This window comes from Bos indicus, chromosome 22 (assembly GCF_029378745.1).
Source record: "Bos indicus isolate NIAB-ARS_2022 breed Sahiwal x Tharparkar chromosome 22, NIAB-ARS_B.indTharparkar_mat_pri_1.0, whole genome shotgun sequence".
Lineage (NCBI taxonomy): Eukaryota > Metazoa > Chordata > Mammalia > Artiodactyla > Bovidae > Bos > Bos indicus.
Genome location: NC_091781.1, coordinates 15,022,326 through 15,032,679, shown reverse-complemented (window position 1 = coordinate 15,032,679; position 10,354 = coordinate 15,022,326).

Genomic DNA, 10,354 nt, shown 5'->3' with positions numbered 1-10,354 from the left:
CCAATTTTTGTTTTGTTTGTTTTTGGGCCATGTGGTGGTGTGGTAAATTTAAGATGTTTGGATATAAACGTTCAACTTCTCTTTTGCTGAAGCACTGAGCAGCTGTCATAGTGGTTAGTCTCAGCCCTCACCTGTTTGGAAGGTAGACCTTCACCACAAGGTGGGAAAAGATGAGAATACAAGGGGCTCCCAGCCTAGCTGACAGCAGTGGGAAAAGAGACAGACTCTGGATTTTTTTTTTTTTTTTTGGCTTTGAGGCATTTAAACAAAAATTAAAGTGAAATTTGTTCTTTTTGGCTAGTTCATCCTTTTCCCATGATTTTTGAAAATATAAAATGTTGGAACACTTAGGTCAGAGCTGTTTTTTGAAGTTTCAAGCTATCTCCTTGATGTTTGGGCTCTGAAGCTCCTGTCTGTGAATGAATTCAGCCTTCGTTTCACCTTTCCCTGCTGAACAATGCTGGTGAATTAGAAGGAGATATCCAGTAGGGGTAAGTAACTTTCTTTTGATCCACACACAAATCGAGCTCCATTTAGCCAGTAGAAGAACGGGATTCACAAACGCCCATGTGGCTCTGAACCCATGACATATTTAATAGGGTGGGCAGCAGCAGTGCGACCCATCTCCACCACCTCGTTCCACCTTCCCCAATGTCCAGCACACATGGATTCTCTTAAAGGAGTTTCCTGACGGCAGGCAATATTGTTATACTTTTGTTAATATCTCACACAATTTGAGATGCCTGGCACTTGGCAATATTATTTCAGTGCAGAGACTCTTGAAAGCCACATGATCCCTAGGGTGATGGAGAGGAATAGAGTATGGGGAAAGTGCCCAGGTAGCTTCAGCCTCCTCTGTCCTCCTAACAGTGCAGAAGCAACTGGAGATCAGACGCCCAGGGCCCTTGGGTGCTGCTGGCACCTGCCAATGCCCTCAGAGCAGGTGGCATCTTCTCTGGAAAGGGCAGTCACCACCCCGGAGAAGCAGTCTGCCTTTGACTCTGTGGCCGGCCCAGCTCACCATACAGCTTAAGGACGTTCGTGTCCATATTTATTAAAGACTTGGGACAGAAAGGGGCTTCCCTGGTGGCTCAGACAGTAAAGAATCTGCCCACAATGCGGGAGACCCAGGTTCCATCCCTGGGTCGGGAAGATCCCCTGGAGAAGGGAATGGCAACCCACTCCAGTGTTCTTGCCTGGAGGATCCCATGGGCAGAGGAGCCTGGGGGGCTACAGTCCATAGGGTCGCGACAAGTCAGACACAACTGAGCGACTAACACTTTCACTGGGACAGAAACGCTAAGTGATCCCCTCACGGCCTTTTCTTAACTGGCCCTTTAAATCTTCATCTGTGTGATGTGGGCTGAGGCCAGGGATAGGGCCCCTATTGATTACTCTGTTTCTCACTGTTAGGTTTTATTCTTCATAACGATGCTGCTTCCTGTTTTGTTAGGTGGGGCTCCACCTCCCACCTTCCAGTCCACAGACATAATCTTGTTTGCACTGAGCCTCTGGGTCCTGCAGCCACCCTTTGATGCTGGCCATGGTTCTGCCTGTGGCCCAAGATGGGGGCCACTCACGCCAGCCTGGGTTGAGCCTCCTCACCTGGGCACACGGCACACTCTGGAAGCTGGCTGACACAAGTGAAGAGTCAGGCTCAGCTGACAGTGATGTGACAACAGATGGCTGTTTGGGAAAAGGTAAGCCAACTGCCACCGAGCATCCTGGTTCTCTGGCAGGTGATGGGCAGAGGACCGAAGGCATCTCCTTCTTGGCTTCCTCCTGCTTTAGAGAGCCTGGTTGTGCTGGGGAAATAAACATGCAATTGATTTTGTTGCCTCCACACCCTTGGTACTGTGGCTGAATGGCTGTGGTTGTCATGGCAGCGAGCAACATTTTTGTTATCATCTGTGGCCTTTTTCTCTCCCCTGGGAGATGTCTAACATGATTCCGATTCTCCACGCTGGTTCTGTTCCTTGTGTTTTGGGGGATGGATGTGCTTCCTCCTTGCCCCTGATTGGGGAGAATTTCCATTGGTTTGGAGAGACTGGCTGATGTGTGGGAAAGATAGGGGTGGGGTAAGAAAAGAGAATTGGAGGAGGGACAAAATTTTGCATGTGAATGGAGGATTGGAGCAAGGGGACAGGTTGTCCCTGGGTGACAGAGGGGAAGGGAAAAGGAAATAAGAAGGGAGATGGGGACAGAGAGAAGTGGAAAGGGACAGAGGGAGGAGGGGCACATGGAGTAGAGGACATCCTGTCCTCAGACACATAGACACTCGGCTACAACCGTCAGAGTGCCTCCTGTCTCCTCACTTGGGCTTCTTCAATGTCCTCTGCCCTCTAGCAGCCCCAAAGCCTCTGGTGGGCAGCACAGCCTTCTCCTCTGTCCAGCCCATCAGCTTCACAATGTGCCTCATAATATCAGGCAATTCAGTGCCCAATGAATTAATGCATGGATGGACATTCAAATGCCTTTTAAGATTGAAATCACTGAATAAGGCTTTGGGGGACTGATGGAAGGGAATCAAAATCCCTAGTGACAGATGGTCAAACTCACCGGCCAGCTCATGGATTTGTGCTGAGAAAGGCAGCTTTGAAGATGAGTGGAGGGAGATACGGTATTGGCTGGTCAGAGGGCGCTCCTCTTTGAGGGAAATTCCCCACCCCCCCCAATTCTGGGCACCTGCCTGAGGCTGCTCTTCTGATGCACTGATTATGGTGGAAGCAAAGCAGGTGTCACTGGCCACGGTGGCAGGTCAGCTTGCCTGGTGTCTTCCTCTCCAAAGCAGCCCTACACTGAGATGCCTCAGGCTCCTGCCCTACAGGATGGGGAACGAGACTTGGAGACAGTGGCTTCTTATCACGGTCATTGTAGGGTGCCGTCAGATGACGACTGTGACTGCGTGTCCCCACTGTAGTCCCAGGGTACCTCTTGGAAAACATATCCTGACTGACCTGGGCACAGACCCTTCTTGCAGACTCCTTGGAGATGAATGATGATGAGGACAGGGTGAAATGAGAAAGGATAGGGGAGAATGTCTCTGAGCTTGCCTCATGGGAAAGCTTCATCTAAAAGGATGGCCCTTGTGTTGCTTCTGATATGGTCAGAGCTATGCGTAACCTTGCGCCTGAGCCCAGCCCTAGGCGGAGCAAAAGGTTTACAATAGAAAATCCCAGCTCATGTCCAGTGCCAGCAGTTACCAATCTGTGGGAACAAAAAGGGAAACTGACCCATGTTGAACAAACTCACAGGGGACTGATGGATAAACCCGAACGCTATTATGCTGCATTCTTCAGGTTCTTTGGAATCTTAAAATCTGCCCTGGCAAACAGACCTTCTGTATGACCAATGACGTGACACTGTCTATTAAAGAAAACTGTCCATTAAGCCTTATTCCCAAGAAAGGCAGGAAATGGGGTGGGGAAAATGTCTGCTGTTCTTTGCACGTGTTAATTCTTGCTTTTTGACTCAAGCAAAGGAACTTAATTAGAGGGGAAAATAAATTTTTACTAAATGTCAACCCTAGTATTTTCTTTTTGGATGTAACTATGATTATTAGCTACCTCTCCCCACGTGGTGGAGATCTGGGTAAAGCCGGCTTGAGTCATCAGATTCATGACGTTCAGAAACCGAGGGCCTCCCCCATGAGCTCTGCACATCCTCAGGGGCTGGCGTGCTCGTGGCTCCTTCTGTCTGCCCATGCCCTGCCTTGCCCTGCCCTGCCTTTTGCTCCTGTGTGTGAGGCCATTACTCTGTCATGCCGCAACTCTCATCAAGGATATCAAGGTTCTCTCTCACACAGAATATCTGTGAGCTGAGCAGAATTTGTCAACTATTACAGGAGTGAAGGGCTAGAAGGGGAGAACAGATTTCTATCGCAGCAACACAACTTCAAAATCCAACAGAAGAGCATCTCTGATCTTCATGCAGCCTCTGGCCCCGGACATGGACACTTCCCCGCTCCCTCCCGCCTCTCTCCAGCTTGCCTTTTCCCCTGCTGCTTCTTCCTCTCTCCTTTATACTCTCCCACACTCTCCTAGTGGTTAAAAAATGCCTCCCACATTTTGGGTTGTTTTTTTTTTTTTTGCACAGGAGAGTGGTTTAAATATCAAGACCTCACAGTTTACCCCAAGCATGTATTAAGGTCTTTTTTTTCCAGACAAAGGTAGTCCCCACACCCAAGAAACACACCCATGCTGCTAGGACAACAGAGTCATTGTATCTCCTTTCCAAAACGGATCCTACTGTACTTCTCCACTTCCGCTTCCTCTAAGCACATCCAGGGTTTGGCTGTAATCAGCTCATCCCCAGCGCTACGCCTTTTAGAAAAGTCTGCCAACCAACTCCTGTCTGTAACTTCCAGGCTGTTTGTGGGAGAAGCCACCTATAAGATCTTGGACAAATGCTTAAACTCTCTAAGCTGCCTGGGGGAAGGAAATGACAGATAACATACAAAGCTGTTACAAAGATCAAGTAATGGACTTCCCTCATGGTCCAGTGGTTAAGAATCTGCCTTGCAATGCAGGGGACAAGGGTTCTATCCCTGGTCCAAGAAGATTCCACATGCCGCAAGGCAGCTAGGTTTGTGCATCACTACTGAAGCCCGTGCACCCTAGAGCCTATAATCTGTAACTATTGAACCTATGCCCCTTCTCCGCAAGAGAAGCCACCACAGTGAGAAGCGTGCACACCACAACTAGAGACTAGCCCCTGCTTCCCTGGTGGCTCAGCTGTAAAGAATCCACCTCTGATGCAAGAGATGCTGGAGACCTGAGTTCGATTCCTGGGTCAGGACGATCCCCTGGAGGAGGGCATGGCAACCCACCCCAGTATTCTTGCCTGGAGAATCCCATGGACACAGGAGCCTGGTGGGCTACAGTCCATGTGGAAGCAAAGAGTCGGACACGACTGAAGTGACTGAGCACGCATGCCGCAAATGGAGAAAGCTCACACAGAGCAACAAAGACCCAGTGCAGCTAAAATAATTAATTCAAAAAAAAAAAAGATCAAGTAACAGGAAGAGTGTGAAAATGCTTTGTCAACCCCAGAGCCCAGTGAAACTTATGATTGGTTACTCATGGGGCCACGCTAGCCAGGGACCCAAGCAAGGCAGCCACTGGTTGTCGGAGTCATCGTGCGTCTTCCTTTCTTGGTAACATCAGCCTGACTGACGCACTAGTCCAAACACTCTGGGGCAGCAGTTGTGTATAAAGAGCACCTGATCAGTAGAGAACTAGCCATCCTGCCAGAGGTAGAGCATCTCAGCCTACAGAAAGTCTCTATTTGAAGAACACAGAAATGCCCATATGCCTGCACACAATCCTTGCCTCTGAGCATCTTATAATTTATAGCAAGCACCACTTTTCAAAAAACTATTCTTCTATTTTTACTTCATTACACAAACAATAATTGTAGATTATTAAAAGCAACGGCAGGAAAGAGAGAAAGAGACTTATTTGCAGCCCCTCATTCAGAGAAAATCGCTATAGTGCTCTAGTGTCAATGGAGCCTAATGTTTTTTTTCTGTGTGTTGGTGTGAACTTCTCCATAACATTTTGCTGCATAGTAGATCATACTTCTTTTATTTTTCTCATAAATGAAGCCTATCTCAGTCACCCATCTTTTAGATTCATTCACTCATTCAACTGGTATCAACTGAATGCTTATGATGTGCTAGGCACTCTTCCAGGTGCTGGGGAAACAGCAGTGAGAGAACAAACATCTCTGCCCTTGTCCAGCTGACGTTCTAATTGGGGCAGACAGACAATAAACAAATAAGAAAAGCAGTACAGAATGTGGAGATAAGAGACATGAAAATATCGCAACAGGGGAAAGGGTTTGGGGAGTGTTGCGTACTAAGTCACTTCAGTTGTGTCCAACTCTGTGACCTCAAGGACTGTAACCCGCCAGGCTCATCTGTCCATGGGATTCTCCAGGCAAGAATACTGGAGTGGGTTGCCATGTCCTCCTCCAGGGGATCTTCCTGGCCCAGGGATCAAACCCACATCTCTTATGTCTTCTGCATTGGCAGGTGGATTCTTTACCACTAAGCGCTACCTGGGAGTGTTGGGCAGGCAGAAATTTTTAAATGAGGGTGATCATGGAGAGCTTGAAAGCAACAACCTGAAAGAGACAAAGAACTAAGCCATCTGGAGACCCCATGGAAGGGTGTTCCAGCAGAGGGAACGGCACATGCAAAAGCACTGGGGTGGGAGCGTGCAGAAGGGAGGTTTGTGCGGCTGGAAGAGAGTGACAGTGTAGATGGGGAGTAGGAGGTGAGACAGGGAGGTCACACAGCCTGACAGTGTGGGGCCTTGACAGCCAGAGTAAGGATCAGCCTTACTGTTCTCCGATCAGGCTGACACTCCGGACTGGAGTGTCACTACTGGGGAGTTGGAGTTACACCATCTGAGTTACCCTTGAGGTTAAAATACAGGTGGGAAATGGTAGGAGCAGGGGACAGGGATGAGACTACTGCAATAGAGATGATAGTTATTGGACCAGGAGGGTATCAGAGGTGGTGAGGTGAGATGGGGTCTTGATATATTTGAAGATGGAACTGAAACATGAGATGGAGAAAGGTTGAAGGTGATTCCAAGGTCACCCTGAGGCATCATTTAGAGAATGGAGAGCTGGGAAAGACTGCAGGAGGCCCCGAGGTAGGGAGATGTATCAAAGTTGGTTTTAACACGTTAAGTAGCCAGATGGAGGGGTCCCAGAAGGAGAGGAGAGAATGGACCTGAGAAAATATGTGAGGAGACAACAGCTGAAAACTTCCCTAACACAGGAAAGGAAACAGTCACCCAAGTCCAGGAAGCACAGAGAGTCCCAGGCAGGATAAACTCAAGGAGGAACGCGCCAAGGCACATAGTAATCACGTTGACAAAAATTAAAGAGGAAGAAAAAAATATTAAAAGCAACAAAGAAAGCGCAACAAATAATATACAAGGCAACCTCCATTATGTATTAGCTGATTTCTCAGCAGAAACTCTGCAGGCCAGAAGGGAGTGGCACAATATATTTAAAGTGATGAAAGGGAATAACCTACAACCAAGGATGCTCTACCCAGCAAGGCTCTCATTCAGATTCGATGGAAAAATCAAAACTTTTATAGACAAACAAAAGCCAAGAGAATTCAGCACCACTAGACCAGCTTTACAATAAATAGTAAAGGAAATTCTCTAGCTGCAAAAGAAAAGGCCAGGACTAGAAACAAGAAAATTATGAATGAAAAAGTTCACCAGAAAAATGCAAGCATACAGCAGGGGTAGGAAATGATCTGCACACAAATATGATACCAAAACTAGCAATTGTGAGACGAGGAGAGCACAAATGCAGGATATTGGAAATGCATTTGAAATGAAAAGGTCAGCAATTTAAAACAATCTTGTTTATATATAGACTGCCATATCAAAACCTCATGGTAGCAAAAAAACAAATATCTATGACAGACAAAAGAAAACAGGATCCAAACACAACACTAAAATAAGTCATTAAATCACAAGAGAACAAAAGATGAGGGAGAGAAAAAACACCTACAAAAACAAATCCAAAACAATTAACAAAATGTGCCAATAAGAACAGACATATCAATAATTATCCTAAACGTCAATGGATTAAATGCTCCAACCAAAAGATACAGACTGGATGAATAGAAACAAAAGCAAGATCCATGGACATGCTATCTATAAGAGACCCGCTTCAGATCTAGGGACACATACAGACTGAAAGTGAGGAGATGATAAAAGGTATTCCAAGCAAATGGAAATCAAAAGAAAGCTGGAGTGAACGAACGGCTTTTATATCAGACAAAACAGATTTTTAAATAAAGACTGTTACAAGAGACATAGAGGATTTATATAAATAAGTTTTCGCCTGCTGATAACAGCTTAAGAAAAGTTTTCGCTCACTTATGATTTTGTCTTGATGCTGGAATTCAAGTGAGAAATTAACAGAAGGTTCTTCGTGACAGTCATTAATTGCAATAGGATGATGCAATGGATGGCAGAGCCCAGCAGGTTGTAGGCACCTATTTTCTACACAGTCACAAAAAATAACTGTTTAGCTTTAGGAAGAGGGAATGTATTAGATTATTAAGCTTTGTGAAGCTTGCACAAACCTAAGTATAAGCTTAGGACAAAGGTGCTGCCTGGCTTGGAAAAGCTGGAATTGTAGGTACCCACAGAAGTTTGGATAGGCACTAACTCATAAGTGTACGTTGAAAGTGCCTTTGATCCAAAACTGCTTTTCAAAACTTCTCATTTCCCCCTGAGAACCATTCTAAAGAACTGCTCTGTGTCCATTTCTGAGAGAAGATGATTTGTGTACACGATCATCAACCTTAAGTTCTTTCTACTAGTGAAATGGAGCCATATACACTAAAAGTCTTATATATTTATATTTACACAGCTGTTCTAGGATTTGATTTGTTTATCCCTGAATTCCCATTCTCTTTAAGAAAATCCTTCAGTATATTGTTATAGGCATCAGTGGCTTATGCAGACAGAAAACCTTCAGTAAGCCTTAAAGACTTAGGTAGCACTCCTACCAAATCATTTGGATTGACCCACAAAGATATTTTCTTTCATAACTTAACCATATGCATATATTTAAAAAAAGCTTATATAAAGAAAGAAAAGAAAAGAAAGGGAGAGAGAAAGAAAGGGAGAGCGTGAGACCTTTTCTTTGCTTTCACTCCCTGACAGGGACGTGCTGCTTATTTTAAAAAGAGGGCCAAGAATGTTAAGGGGTTTGTGGGGGGCCAGCGAATCACATCCCCTTTCTCACAGCCTCACTTGAGTCCTGAGCCAACTGAGTCATAAACCAAGGCATAGAGTAAGGCAGAGGGGACCAGAAGGTCACTGACACAGAGCGAACTGAAGTTGGAGAGACACGACTGTATCGGCTACATGTCCTTCCAAATACTGAATCCCGGAATAAGGCATCTCACTCACCCCACTGTGGCAGACCTGGACCAGATGGCCTGTTCCGTGAGATTTACAGCACAGGAGAGCGGACCCAAGAGGGTTTCGGTGATTTCTGCCCAGCTTCTTCTCCTTCCAAACTCACAATCTGGGAGGGTGACAAGGATAGGGGCTGGAGGAATGGAGTGAGTCCCGGGGTGTCATCCCAGGCGCACTGCCTCCGCGTGGAGGGAAGCATCTTGGGGACACAAGCTACCCCTACCCACTCCCAGTCCCCCACCAACACACGCCTTCTGAAAGACAAAAGGGTCCCTTTAGGCCCTTGGAAGTGGTGGTTCACTCTTCCAGTGGTGAGCCAGGGGGCCCTGCACAGCTCTTGTCAGGACAGTGAAACACCAGACACCAGGTCATGTGCAGACATTGCTATTCAGAGAGAGAGGTGTGTGCACACACGCACACACACACACACACACACACACAGGATCAGGCCGTGTGATCACGGTATAGTTTACAACTGCTCCTTTCACTTGATAACATAACTGGACTCTGCCTTCAGTAAATACACTTTTACAAAATCATTTTAATAGCCAAATGTCACCCCACTGTGTGGTATATCTGTCGTTTGGTCACCACCCTCCTACTGGTCCCAGTCCTTTGCTACTATCAAAAACAAAAAATTTTTAAAAAGAAACATTGTCTGAACCTTCTTATAGCCGAATCGGTTCACATGCTTGATTCTAAAGCTACATTCCTGAAATCAGAATTGCTGGATTAAAGGGCAGGCATGTCTTTAATACAGTGGGTTACATTTTGCAAAATTCTGCATTAGATGCCACCATGACAAAGGACAGAAAGAGTAGGCAGAAGAGCTAGTTTACCCGAGGACTCGGGCACGTCCCCACAGGCCCTTGCGCCGTGCTGGGTACCACAGGCCCTCAGCTCACTGTGTGTGGACCAGGGGCTGAAAGAACCAGGGGGAGGGACAGTAGGTCTGGGCCTTCCGTACGTGACAAAGGCAAGCGCATTTGCAAGGGTGAGCAGGGGCCTCTCCTGCTTGGCTCAGGTGATATGGTGGGTCCTGGGCCAGCTGCCCATGCTCTTCCTCCGTGCCCGAAGTGATCTAAAGTCAGAAAAACAACATCTTCTGGTTTCGTTTCTCATGAGAGTCTCCCAGATGACCCACTCCCAGCTATCTGAGGGCTGAAGGATACACATGGCATTTGCTTTGTCCCTAAGTTCATGCCTGGAACCAGGACCCTCATTTGCCGTTTTCACACTCAAGGATTCCTGGAATGTGTGTGCCTCTTTGGAAGGCATTTCTGAATAGTTGTTGAGCTCACAGGCTAATATTTTCCATGCAGCACCTCCAAAGTCAACCTGAATGCCCATAGGCCCACGGCAGGAGCGGACTGCTGATGCTCCTGATC